This window comes from Cervus elaphus, chromosome 30 (genome assembly GCF_910594005.1).
Source record: "Cervus elaphus chromosome 30, mCerEla1.1, whole genome shotgun sequence".
Taxonomy (NCBI): Eukaryota; Metazoa; Chordata; class Mammalia; order Artiodactyla; family Cervidae; genus Cervus; species Cervus elaphus.
This window is the reverse complement of record NC_057844.1, coordinates 29,822,615-29,836,913: the sequence shown is the minus strand read 5'-3', so window position 1 is coordinate 29,836,913 and position 14,299 is coordinate 29,822,615. Positions and strand designations below refer to the sequence as shown.

Sequence of the window (14,299 nt, the reverse complement as noted above, 5' to 3'; positions counted from 1 at the left end):
ACTCACGTCCTTTCCATTTAACCATGCTGCTTTAACCCGTCTGGCCTGGACAGCTGACTGTCTTGCATGCAGGAGGAGTTCAGGAAACATTTATTTAACAAACAGACAAAAAACTTAAGCCAAAGAGCAGATCCAGGTGAAATCTCCAGGTTCCTCTTAAAGAATTTTAATAATTTATTAAGTAATTTATAAACAATTTATTTTTATTTCTATTTTTGTAGAAGGGCAAGGATAAATTTAAAAATGAGTTACACATGGTACCTTTTACATGTTCTGGTAGTCTTTAGAGATAAACAAGGCAAAGTCCAATGTTGGACACGCCAAAAAAAAAAAAGATAATCCTATTCAGGATGACCAGTGTGGCCACCTGCAAAAGTGGATTACTGTGAGGCTTGGAAAAATGGGTCCCTCTAGAGCTGTGGCTCCACATTTCTGTCCCTCAGAGGCTTCTGTTCCAGGAGGTGTGTCAGGAGCCTCCTCAGTGCTTGGCGAATGTGTGTGTGAGTGCCTGTGTGTGTGTGGAATCTGGGACAGATCAGAGGGACAGGACATTGAGGCCTTTCAGCCCCCATTTCAAGGAGAATACCCACATTTTACTGACTTTACGAGTCTGTACTTCACATAAGAGTCAGAATTTAAACACAGTTCCTACCATCAGCAAGTGGAAACTGTTGACTGATAAGCAACTGTAATATTCTGAGCAGAATTCTAATCTGCACTAGCAATATGTTAAACAAAATACTTTGTACTTATTCTTAAGATTTTTCAGTTAAGGAAAAAATGTTTAAGGTTCTCAGGAAAAAAAAATAAGCCACCAAAACAATTTGCCTTGGAAATCCAGAAACTGTTTAAGAAAGGTCCAGACAGAATTAGTCCCTTACCTACTCCATTGTTTTGTTTGCTTGCTTGTTTCTGTTAAAAGCAAATAGGATGTATTAACAAATGATGGATGGGACTAAAAATGAAACACCCTCCTTTTTAGCAACTCTGTCCTGAGCCAGGGACATGACTGTGTGACAGAGGAGACTGTGTCACATGAGGGTCTGTGAAATGCATGGACTAAGGGGAGTGACATGGTGGACTTGTAAGATGGTTGCTTAGTATTCCCTAAACCTCCTTCCTCCTCCTGTGCCCAGATTTTAAAGACTGTTAGACTCCCTTACATAAATCACAGACAGATCTTTTCTGACCCACCTCCTACAGTAATGAAAATCAAAACATACATAAACAAATGGGACATAATTAAACTCAAAAACTTTTGCACAGCCAAAAAAACATAAATAAGATGAAAAGACAACCCCCAGAATGGGAGCAAATATTTGCAAACAAAGCAACTGACAAGGGATTAACCTCCAAAATATGCAAACAACGCATGCAACTCAATACTGAAAAAAAAAAAAAAACCCAGTCAAAAATTGGGCAGAAGATCTAAATAGACATCTCTCCAAAAAGACATATAGATGACCAACAAACACATGAAAAGATGCTCAACATCACTAATTACTAGACTATCACCTCACATCAGAATGACCATCATCAAAACGTTTATAAAAATGTTACTTGCTGGAGATGGTGTGGAGAAAAGGGAACCCTTTTACACTGTTGGTGGGAATGTAAATTGGTACAGTCACTATGGAAAACAGTATAGAGGTTCCTTAAAAAGCTAAAAATAGAACTACCCAGCAATCCCACTCCTGGGCATATATCCAGAGAAAACCTAATTCCAAAAGATACATGCACCCCAATGTTCATTGTAGCACTACTTTCAATAGCCGGGCATGGAAGCAACCTAAATGTCCATAAACAGGAATGGTAAAGAAGATGTGGTACATATATACAATGGAATATTACTCAGCCATAAAAAGGAACAAAACTGAGTCATTTGCAGAAATGTGGATAGATCTAGAGATTGTCATACAAAGTGAGTCAGAATAACAAAAGTAAATATAAAAGTACAAAAAAGTAAAAATTCTAAGTAAATACTGTATAATATCACTTATATATGGAATCTAGATAAATGGTAAAAATGGTCTTATCTGCAAAGCAGAAACAGGGACACAGACATAGAGATCAAATGCATGGACATCAAGGGGGAAGGGGAGAGGGGATGAACTGGGACGTTGAGACTGACCTACATACACTGTATGTAGGTCTAAAACTATGTATAAAACTGGTGACTAATGAGAACCTACTGTATAGGTTAGGGAACTCTACTCAGCGCTCTGGGGTGACCTAAATGGGAAGGAAATCCAAAAAGAAGGGGAGACATGTAAACATACACCTGATTCACTTTGCTGTACAATAGAAACTAACAATACTGTAAAGCAAATATAGTCCAATAAAAAAAAAAGTAAAGACTGTTAGGCAGGAGCTGTCGTAAAGACTGGGACCAGCACATGGAGCTTGTGTGATTCGTACCAAGTTCCCCTCTCCGAGCTGCTCAGGATCAAAAAGGGAGGAAAAGTTAGAAAAAAAATCAGTGTTGAGTACAGTTTGGAAACACTTGGCTGGAATAAATTAGAACCACATTTCCATCATCAAGGTCCAACAAGCAAAGGAAACCACCTTTCTCCTCTTTGGAAACGAGATGCTGCTTGGAGTTTTGGGAACATTGAGACACAGCTTCCAGGCACAGCTGTGACATAGGTCCCACCAGGTCTCTGATGGCCCTTCTGCACTTATCTCCCCTTGCCCTGTACCCCTTCTCATCCCTTCACAGGGCACCAAGTCTTTTAGGAAGGTGGAAGGAGACAGCACCACTTCCTCGAGATTTTGCAGACACCAAACTTCCCCTGGTAAATTTGCAACGACCATCTCGGTCCTCAGGACAAATGCGCAAAACTGAGGCTCTTATGTTTTAGGGAACGAAGGCCATTGACAATACCAGTTTACAAAACTAAACAGTTCTGTTTAGAACAGCTATTCTTGTTGTCTGACTCCCTTACATTCTCTAGTGTTTATACATTTCAAATTTATGCACTTGGCTTATTCTTGCATATTTGACAATTCTTTAAAAAATGCTTCCCTGGTGGCTCAGCTGGTAAAGAATCTGCCTGCCAGTGCAGGAGATGCAAGAGACGTGGGTTTGATCCCTGGGTTGGGAAGATCCCCTGGAGAAGGAAATGGCAACCCACTCCAGTATTCTTGCCTAAAAAATTCCATGGACAGAGAGGAGCCTGGCGGGCTACAGTCCCTTCAGTCGCAAAGAGTTGGATATGACTGAGCACACAAGCCTAAAAAATGTTGGGGCTTCCTTGATGGCTCAGTGGTAAAGAAACTGCCTGCCAAAGCAGGAAACACCAGTTCAGCCCCGATCCCCAAAGATCCCACACGCCTCGGAGCAACTGAGCCCAAGAGCCACAACTATCAAGAGCCCGGGAGCCGCAACTACTGAAAGCCCGCGTGCCTAAAGCCCATGCTCCACCACAAGAGAAGCCACCTTAGGAGATGCAAGAGACTTGGGTTTGATCCCTGGGTTGGGAAGATCCCCTGGAGAAGGAAATGGGAACCCGCTCCAGTATTCTTGCCTGGAAAATTCCATGGACAGAGGAGCCTGGTGGGCTACAGTCCAGGGGTTGCAAAGAGACACAAATGAGCAACTGAGCACACTTATCGAGACAGTGAGGAGCTGGGAAGGGGTAGCTGGCAGGTCGGAGGGAGGCAGGGCCTCCCCCAGGATGTAGGAGGAGCTTAATATCCGAACGCTTCGGGAGCCTGGATAACTGGGTCTCCTTTCCCTCTATTTCCATCCAGCAGCCAGTCCAGGTCCGTGAGTCAGTAGATGAGTTAGCACCCAGAGTGCCAAAAGCTGCTCAGAGTCACTGAAAAAACTCGGTTTGTTACACATGGAGATCAACGAAAGCTGCTATCTTGCATAGAAATGCAAGACTCTGTTAAATATTTTTTCCTCCCTCTCCTTCCCTTTTCTAAGGATTTTGGAAAAAGAAAATCTTAAGTACACACAGTTAAGATGAAGAGGAGAGGCAAAGATTTAAGTTATTTGAAAGGGAAGTGGGTTAAAAGAAAAGACAGATTTCCAGTTTAAAAGCACTGAGAGTGCAAGGAAAATGAGACATACAAAAGTCTTACTCTTCAGACTCAGAAAGCGATAGTTCATTGGCTTCATGGATTTTCAACTCAACCAAATTGCCTTTTAAAAAACAGCTAACGCTATGATTTTTCCAGTGGTCATTTACAGCTGTGAGAGTTGGACCATAAAGAAGGCTGAGAGCTGAAGAATTGATGCTTTTGAACTGTGTTGCTGGAGAAGACTCTTGAGAGTCCCTTGGACCGCAAGGAGACCAAACCAGTCAATCCGAAAGGAAATCAACCCTGAATATTCATTGGAAGGACTGATGCTGAAGCTCTAATACTTGGGCCACCTGATGTGAAGAGCCGACTCACTGGAAAAGACCCTGACACTGGGAAAGATTGAGGGCAGGAGAAGGGAGCGACTGAGGATGAGATGGTTGGATGGCGTCGCCAACTCAATGGACATGAGTTTGAGCAAACTCAGGAAGATAGTGAAGGACAGGGAAGCCTGGTGTGCTGCAATTCATGGGGTCACGAAGAGTAGGACACAACTTAGTAACTGAACAACAGCATTGTCTTTCTCATGACAAGCATTTTTTTCCACCTCAGTTTTTTCATAAGCCTCAAGTTTCTTTACCTTTAGGTCGGCTTCTGTAATATGGAGTTTGGTATGAATGCGAGTCATCCTTCAACTTTTTGCTACGTCCAAACCTGCTATCCAGAATTACTTCCATAAGCACGCTTTAGTCTGGACTGCTGATTTTTCTTTTTAATATTCTCATGAAGCTAAAGCAATTCACTGACCCTTCAAAACTTGCTTGATAGTAGTGGAAATATTGAGGGTCACCAAGTCACCCAAGGGGCAAAGCACCCAGAATGTGCTAGAGATAACTCTTGCCTGGTCACAATCTTGTCTACAGCTTCCCCCAACCGATATTACATGTCAGTTACAGGAAAGTTGTTCCCTAAGGAGGTGTAGCTCTGCTGTGAGGTGTGAGGTGGCTACATGCACATTTCAGAAGGTCCTTTGCACTAGGGTTTACACACACCACCCTGGCATTTTCCCAGCAATGCTGTATTCTAGCTGGGAGGTGGTGAGTTTCTGGGGCCACTGGGGATACAAGAGGAGACTTGTGGAAGTGGAGGCAGGGCCCTGGAGGGCTGGCTGATGGCTGCCCAGGCCATGGCTTGTAGTACAGGAGGAGGAACAGCCTGTCTTTGCCGTGGTCTGGGTTTGGAGAAACCTCCACAGTAGACAGTTGTATACACTTTCAGGAAAAGAAATTCAACAGCGTGTTGTTTACATGTTTACAGTGTGGTTGGAAGTATTCTTAATCATAGCCCTGGGGAGACTGCAGATGATGTGTAAATTCTGGGCCCTGCCAAGCTGAGTGTTTGGGAATGGAAAGAGATGAGTCCTGAAAGGGTGTATTTCCACATTCCACATTCCATATCTGGAAGTTATCCACGTTGTGGTTCAACAAACCGTATCTGAGTCTTATGAATGCTTCATGCTTATTTCGGGGGACATTCCCCTTGAGGAAATACATTTGAAACGTCCATGCATCCTCATATTCTTCTGGAAAACAGACAAGTGGGACCCATCCAGCTCCTCTCTTATCACCCACTTCACTCCTCTCTTCCCAAACAAGCAAACCAAGCTTCAACATTCATCACCATCAATAGACGAGGAAGCGGGGGCCGGGGGGGGGGTCTGTATGCAGTGGGACAAGCACGGGACTGGGACTCAGGAGGTAAAATGACAGGACCATCTGCACTGCCTCCAGTCAGCAGTATGATGTTGGAAGAAGTTAGTTCACATCTTGGGGTTCTAATTCCCTCAACCGTAAAACACGAAGATTAAGCCAGGTGATTTGTGGCATCTCTTCTAGCTCAGAACCCAGGATGAGAGTTCAGAAGGCAGCAGAAAGCCACAGCGAGAGGGCAGCACAGCGAAGGCTTCCCCTGTCTTCTCAGGGAGACCACCTGCACGTTGTGATTTTCAACAAAGAACTTTCAACTGGTAGATGTTTGCCAGCACTGTGACTACAGCTTCCAAAAGGAAAGGGGGAGAGAAAGGGAGGACTGAGACTAAAACAGGGAGAAGAGTTTATGATTTACCAAGAGAAACAGGTAAGGGACATTTATGCCGAGCTGAAAAACTATGTGTGTGCATCAAAAGAATCCACTCATGGTGTGTGGATGAGGAGCTGAGGAGGAGAAAGATGATAAATGATTTTTAAACAGGAGTTTGATCCAAATCAGTCGACACAGTATTGTGTTTAAAGCAGTCCACAGTACAGAGTGCTGGGACAATAAGAACTTCTGGAGGGCCAAGTTTACTCAGATAGCTTTAAGCCTTTTAAATTTTATAAATTCATTTTTAATGGGAAACTTTTTAAAGTGTACATGCCCTTCTTTTATGAGACAGAGTACACTAACTCTAATACACAATAGAGATAATCCTTGGGTGCATAAGTATCTGTCATAACTCACTCTGTGTTTAGTTTGTTCACTGTAACTGCAGACTCAGATGTAGACTCAGATGGTAGATTGTGGGCCGATGGTCCTGAAATGTGTTTTTTGTTATTACTACTTTGGAAAATCCCTGGTATCAATGTGCATAATACTTATTTGCCTCCTTTTCATAAAGATGGCTGAGGCCGTGACAGCTAAATGAATTCCTGAGTAGTTTAATGTAGCTGCCTCGAAGAACATTAATGATCTAATTAAGGCAATCTTTCTAATTGTCGCTGTGTGTGTATGCTAGGTTGCCTCAGTTGTGTCCGACTCTATGTGACCCCATGGACTGTAAGCCCACCAGGCTCCTCTGTCCATGGGATTCTCTAGGCAAGCATACTGGAGTGGTTTGCCATGCCCTCCTCCAGGGGATCTTTCGGGCCCAGAGATTGAATCCGCATCTCTTGTATCTCCTGCATTGGCAGCTGGGTTCTTCACCACTAGCGCCACCTGGAAAGCCCCCTAATTGTCACTATTGGTCCCTTTTACTTTTAAACTCTGTTCAGTTCACAGTTATGCTTTGATCACAGGCTCCTCATCAGCCAAGGCCATCCTCTCTCAAGGTCACTGGAAGTGCTTCTCTACATTTACTTCCAACAGGGCTTTTCACTTTGGGCTACGAAACTGCATTAACAACACAGCCGACCAGGGTCCTCTTTTCCTTCTGGCCAGTAAACCGACCTAGTGTACAGTGTTCATATAATCTTTAGGTACTGGACTCAAAAATTGGGGTTATTGACAGGTGGGTGTTCAAGACCTGGTGTCTTTTTGCTACTGAGAAAATTAAAATCATTTACATGCATGCTCAGTCACTCAGTTGTGTCCGACTCTCTGCGACCCCATGGACTGCAGCCCACCAGTCTCCTCTGTCCATGGGATTTCTCAGGCAAAATTACTGGAGTCGGTTGCCATGTCCTCCTCCAGGGGATCTTCCTGACACAAGGACCAAATCCAAGTGTCCTGGGTCTCCTGCATTGGCAGGCGGATTCCTTACCACTAAGCAATTACACAACGCATCAGTATATCAGTTATTGTTACATGATCTAAATTGTGTTGGATTTGTCTCTATGGTACATCCCCTGACACCTCCAAGTATAACAAGCTTTCCCTACGTGAGCTCCGATTCCAATGGTCAGGCCAGGCCCCTGAGGTCGGAGGATGGTGGACAACAGTGGGATCAGTACTCTTCACAGTGCAACTTGGCATCCAAGGTAGGTGCTTATTTATTTCTCAAACAAAAAAACAACAATCCCGAGACCACGTAACTGATAAGGAGTTACTTCACTAAACTCTGGGTTACTTCACTAAACTTTAGATACAAATTTGTCTCAAAACAACCTATGACTTAAAACCAAAAGATTCACCTTAATAACAAGTTCAGGGTAGAATCTGTTAGAACATCTAATGTTTTTCTGGCTTCCCTGGTGGCTCAGACAGAAAAGCGTCTGCCTGCAATGCGGTAGACCTGGGCTCGATCCCTGGGTCGGGAAGATCCCCTGGAGAATGAAATGGCAACCCACTCCAGTACTCTTGCCTGGAAAATTCCATGGACTGAGGAGCCTGGTAGGCTACAGTCCATGGGGTTGCAAAGAGTTGGACACGACTGAGCAACTTCACTTCAATGTTTTTCTAGTTTCCTATTTACTCAGGAAGTATTTAGTTTGTTGCATATAGGGCATAATATTGGAGTTCTTTCCTCTGTATTGTGTAGTTTAAAGCTTTCTATCGGTTATTGTTTTGTTTATGCATACTTTGGCTCTTTGTGAATTAATTTCAAATGTATTGCATTTTGCTATTAGCTTTTTTTTCACTTTCAACTGATGTATTTATTTTGTCTGGAAAAAGTGAAAGTCGCTCAGTCGTGTCTGACTCTTTGTGACCCTGCGGACTATACAGTCCATGGAATTCTCCAGGCCAGAATACTAGAGTGGGCAGCCTTTCCCTTCTCCAGGGGATCTTCCCAACTCATATCTCCTGCATTGCAGGCAGATTCTTTACAAGTTGAGCCACAAGGGAAGCCCAAGAATACTGGAGTGGGTAGCCTTATCTCTTCTCCAGCGGATCTTCCTGACCCAGGAATCGAACCCGGGTCTCCTGCATTGCAGGCGGATTCTTTACCAACTGAGCTATCAGGAAAGCCCTATTTTTTATTTTGCCTGGACTGCTACATAAAAATCCATTAACATACAGTCTACATTATGATTAGTTTTTCAGGTGCCAGCACTCTCTGAAAAGCAACACTGCTATTTGCATTTATAGTATCACATAAAAGGAATATAGTTCTATATTCATCAGTACATTTGTTGCATTCTTCTATTTGCTGTGTCCATATATTTATTTTTAACCATATAGTTTTACACCTTTTGCCCAGAATTGTTGGGATATTGCTACATCTACAGATTATGATTTTTGTGTTGGTTCTAATAAATGGAATGAGCTTTTTATGAGTAAAATAATGTTTCTCCTATAAAACCACAATAAAATCACTTTCAAAAGTTAAGCGTGATTTAAAAAATACTGAATTTTCCCCTCAAATCTGGGAGTGTTTTGTAGTCAAGCATGTCTCTAAGCATCTCTTCAGTATGGGCAGAAACAAATGCTACCACTTTTACTTTCATTTGTTGAATGTTTAATCACTTCTGGGTGATTGCCTGTGAGAGACACCCCCACTTCAAAAGCCCTACAGTCCAAACCTCTTCCTGGCACATCTTAAGAACCAACACTCACAGTAATTCACACAACACATGCATGTGTGGAGTGTTCCAGAAGCACAGGCTGCTTTGCATGTTTTATCATCAGGGTTTCCACCCCGGTGTTTTTCTAACCAGACATCTGATGGCAGGAATCAGACAGCTGTAACTTTAACATTTTAAGTAAACCCACTTGTGAAACACTGTCCCACAAAGTGGAAGAGGATCATTTATCCTAGAAATTTTTGCCACACTTTGACTGGAGCTCTTAAGCAGCTGCAATGTGTGATGGTGACTTTTACTTAGTGATTAAAAAAAAAAATTCCCAGTTTAAATTTGCTTGCATTTAGCACATTTTTGTGTTTCTTTAAAATCATTTTTACTTCTGCTTCAAATTCAGGCACACTCAGAAAGGGGAAAAAGTGATTTGCTTTTATGATGGTGTAATACGGTGCAGAAATGTCACATGCATTTATAATTTGAGATTTATACCACTACCGAATTCCAGAAGAGATCTAAGGTGCTATGTGGAGACATGGGTTTTGTTCTTATCTGGGCGCCTTGAAAATGTAATTTATGCTGGTGTTTTGTCCCATATGTTTACCACTCCTTGGCATTTGGTGATTAATGTCTGTAAGTGGAACAAAACTTATACTGAAGGCATAAAACATCCTCTCATCTGTGAGGTCTTGGCAAGCACTGAGACAACTGCAAGAGGAAATAATTTGAAATTGTACACTAGGCGCAGAAGAGCTTAATGGCCATTTTAATTTTAAAGAGGAACTCAGACCAAAAGATAACTGTGTGTGTATGTGTGTGTGTGTGTGTTCAGTCCAGTCCAACTCTTTGCAACCCCATGGACTGTAGCCAGCCCGACTCCTCTGTCCATGGGATTCTCCAGGCAAGAATACTGGAGTGGGTTGCCATTTCCTTCTCCAGGGGATCTTCCCGACCCAGGGATTGAACCTGAGTCTCCTGCACTGGCAGGTGGACTCTTTACCACTGCTCCACCTGGGAAGCCCTTTACAAGCTAAAATATAAAGTCACGTTTTAAAGGGTATTTCCACCAAGAACTGTCCAGGCCTTCCCCTCTGCACTCTCTGTGCAAGTCACACTTGATCCCCGGCGTCCCTCTGGGAAAAGGAAACACAACACAAGCCAAGAAGGAAGGGCCATGCCGGCACACCATTCCTGGTCCATTTAGGAATGAGGTGACAAGTTTACACATTTTCATTTGCATGGTGTCATATCTAAAGACCAGGGGAAAAGATCAATCAGACAAGTTTGACAGCATGTAAACAATGCACCTTTTACATTAATCTCTCTTTCTAATCTGGTGTTACATGTAGGGTAGTAAAATAAGGGGGAGGGGGAGGAAGAGGAAGGTAAGGCTGAAGAAGGAAAGACTGCAACAGACCTCCGTGTTGGGGCTGGGAGGCAAGGGACTCACCACACATCTCATGGGTTGGCTGATGGTGGACAGCTGGTTTTCAACAGGATAACTGTGCTTCGGCTCAGTCATTTCCTTTGGCAGAAAGACGAGCAGCGTCCTCACCACTCCTCCACTCCGTTTCTGTGCCACCCTCCCTGGCACCTCCGTGTGTCCCTGCTTCCTCTGGCTACTCCTCTGGGACACAGCCCGGCTCCTACCGAGTCAGGGGAGGAGGCACAGACACAGAAGCAGAAGCAGCTGTGTGGAGGGAGGGAGGAAGTGTTGGGTCAACGCTAGAGGCTCCTCTCTGCAAGTCTGGCCAGCCTGCAGCACTGGGTGGGGACCGTGGGCCTGGCCATGGAGCATCGGGAGGCGTGCCTACCGGGGAAATCAGCGTCACCTGTGCTTATTACAGACTCAACTTCCTGGACTCTCCCATGGGTCATGGAAACCGCAACCTCTGTGGGCGAGGCCCAGGAATCTGAATTCCTCATCGCCTCCTGAAATGATCTGGATGACCCAGATCTGACACCCACCGGGCTCTCATCTGGACTGTCTCTTGCTGACCATTTGGCACTGACACTACGGTTTAAGGTCACTTGAATTTGTCCTGCTTTATCCCCTCTGAAGAGAAGAAACCCCGAGTCACAGATGTCTGACGAAACTCTCTGAGAGACCGCCCTCATCAGCGCTGACATCCACAGCATCCTGTCTTGGCAGGCACGGCATGCAGGTGCAGCCGGGTCATGGCCTGATGGCCGCCGGGCTGGGAGCAGAGCTGGCCCCACCGCAGCCCGGCAGCTGCGCCCTGCTCGCTGTCACGAGGAGGCTCCTGGGATGGGCAGTGAGGCAACCGGCCACGGGACTCACAGGCAGGCCATGGCCAGGAGATGGGTACTAGACAGAGGCAGGGAGAATCGGGTCAGGCTGGCAGGAGAACATGGGGGAGGACATTGGGACTGTCAGGAAGCAGGGGCAGGAGCGCGCTGGGTCAGAGTAAGCCAGGAGTCCAGCAGGTCAGAGACAGAGTCCGCCTTCCTGAAGGGGGGCAGAGCTCTGCAGAGCGACCTGCACTGCTGGACCTCTGGGGCGTTCTGGGGAAGGCAGGAAGTCTGCCACCCTGAGAAACTACTGACGTGAGGGCCTGGAAACACAGCCAACCCTCTGAGACAAGCCAAATCCTTCTCGGAGAGTCCTTTCTTCAGGGCTCAGAGTGTAACAAAATGTTAACAGTCTCTCTGGACCTCAGTTTTCTCATCTGTAAGATGTGGGTGCTGAGCTGAAAAACCTCTACATTATCTTCCAGCTCTGTTTCTACAGAAACCAAACAAAATATTGGGCTGACCACAAGGTTCACTTGGGTTCTTCTGTAAGATGTCATGGAAAAACCTGAAAGAGCCTTTTGGCTAACCCAATAAATAAATGAGACAGGAAACAATGAAAAGAAATTTTTACACAAGATAGGAGGGGAGGCAGAATTTTCTGCAGAGGTGAGAGTCACTCAACTGAGGAAGGAAAGCCTGGCTAAAGGAAATTAAGAGCCAGATAAATGTGGCAAGGATAGGAGGGATGTGCCCAGAGTTCAAGGTCCACACTGGATCTGGTACCACAGGAAAAGGTGGGGCTCAGCTTGTGACCATCTATGGTCAAGTCACAAACCAACTGCTCAGTGCAGCCACTTCGAAGAACATCGTCCAAGCAAAATGACTCATGGTCCTCAACCTACTTTCAAGACAACATTGTTACTTATGTAAAAGACGCCCATGGCAGTATTCACTTTGCTCAAATCCTCAGCAGTGTTGCGCACTCACCTTTCAAATAGCAGGCACGCTGTCCACAGTATTTTTTTAGTTTATTTATTTTTAACTGAAGGATAACTGTTTTACAATACTGTGCTGCTTTCTGTCATACATCAACATGAGTCAGCCACAGGTGCACATATGTCCGCTTCCTCTTAAAACTCCCTCCCACCACATCCCCCCTCTCTGGGTGGTCACAGAGTCCCGGTTTGAGTTCCCTGAGTCATAGCCCATTGGCTATCTATAAGGGAGTGTGTATGTATTTTTTGAAGTCTGAATAAATGGAAAGAAAATTCCACGTACATGTTCTGTGCTGCACCTTCGAGTTGCCCGGAGCCCCTCAGTTTCCCGCATGTTGCTAGTTCCCCCGGGCAGAGAGCTGCTTCTGGTGGAGCTACTGAGCCCTCCAGGCAGGTGGCACTGGGTTCCTTCAGCAGGGACACAGCTCTAAGGGACAGGGCCTGAGGAGTGCTCCTTCTCCTGCATCTTAGCCCCCAGGGACCTAGAGACTCAGCCGGGAATGAGGCCTCCTCACAGCCGTGCACAGAACCCTCCTTCTGGAGCTTTACTTTGCCCTGGACTGGACTGTGCAAAACCTCGGCACCATCTCTCTCCTCAGACACAGTGGCCGACACCCCCCTCACCCTCAACTCTCTCCTCTACAGCTCCTGGCAACACTGAGAGCTTTTTCCCTGTCCATCCTGGGGTTTAGAGGGCCAGGCTGGGCCCTCGCTCCGTGAGTTTCATGAGCGCACCCAAGTTTGCTCACGGAATGCAGCCCCCATCCCGGCTGCGCCATCCTTGCCTCGGTCACAGAAACGGGCTTGAGGAGAGTGGAGGGAGAAAGTCACTTCTCACCGTTTTAGAATCCTGATTCTAGCACAGTGGGGCTGCACACACTTTTATAGAACTGAGTATCCCTAATGGACAGAAAGAGGACGCATTTCCTCTTAGAAAGCTTTCCGAGATGGCTGCTGAACTAATGCTGAAGAGCTGAAGCAGACTCAAAGCAAAGTCTTTCACAGGTGTGGGAATAAAAGGGCGAGACCTAGCAGGTACTTTCTTGTGAACTGAAAAGCAGCCTTGTCCTCTCTGCTTTGGCTTCCCTCGTGGCTCAGACGGTAAAGAATCTGCCGGCAATGCAGGAGATCCGCGTTTGATCCCTGGGTCAGGAGGATCCCCTGGAGTAGGACATGGCCACCCACTCCAGTATGCTTGCCTGGGAAATTCCATGGACAGAGGAGCCTGGAGGGCTACAGTCCATGGGGTCGCAAAGAGTCAGACACGACTTAGTGACTAACACACACGCAGAAACACCACCGCTACCATCCATAGTACTCGTCTCTCTTCAACTTTGTCCTTACTGGAAATTATATATTTTTAAACAATTTTTGACAGTTTTCAAGTTCACAGTTGGTTCTTTTTCATTGCTACTTGTACCTGTTTCGTTTCTTATTTTTACTTAATGGAGTTTGTTTTAAAAAAGTTATGCTTTACTTTTTGAGCACCTTTAGCGTACTTATTTAAAGGTTTGGCCAAAAATATTCTACAAAATTGAGTCTAAAATACTCTACAACGTTTTGGTGGCTGACTTTTGTTGGCTGTCTTTTTCCACATTAGATTTCAGAACGAGTTTGTCTTCCTCACACTAGCAGAGGTGCCACTGCTTTCTCCTGTCCTCGGGAGTAGGAAGGCACGTTGGGTCAACAGCAATAGCAGCTGGAAACAGCAGGGCCCTGCAAGCCGGCAGGAGCGGGCTCACTGCCTCATGTTCCCTGAACCCTCAGGCTGCTTTTTGAGATGCTCGGCTTGAGGAAGAAGGTGAA

General features: G+C 45.3%; 1 long non-coding RNA gene across 4 annotated transcripts in view; it reads right to left on the bottom strand.

The window, feature by feature from the left end:
- The window catches only part of LOC122686605, a 348,073-nt gene that overhangs the window by 128,096 nt on the left and 205,678 nt on the right, over nucleotides 1-14,299 (bottom strand). Inside the window, exon 1 of one of the 4 annotated variants that reach the window (XR_006338849.1) lies at nucleotides 10,693-10,979. The exons of the other annotated variants lie outside the window; for them this stretch is intronic. This is a non-coding gene — a long non-coding RNA (uncharacterized LOC122686605). Of the gene's footprint in view, nucleotides 1-10,692; nucleotides 10,980-14,299 lie in introns of those variants that run through there. 4 annotated transcript variants of the gene reach the window in all.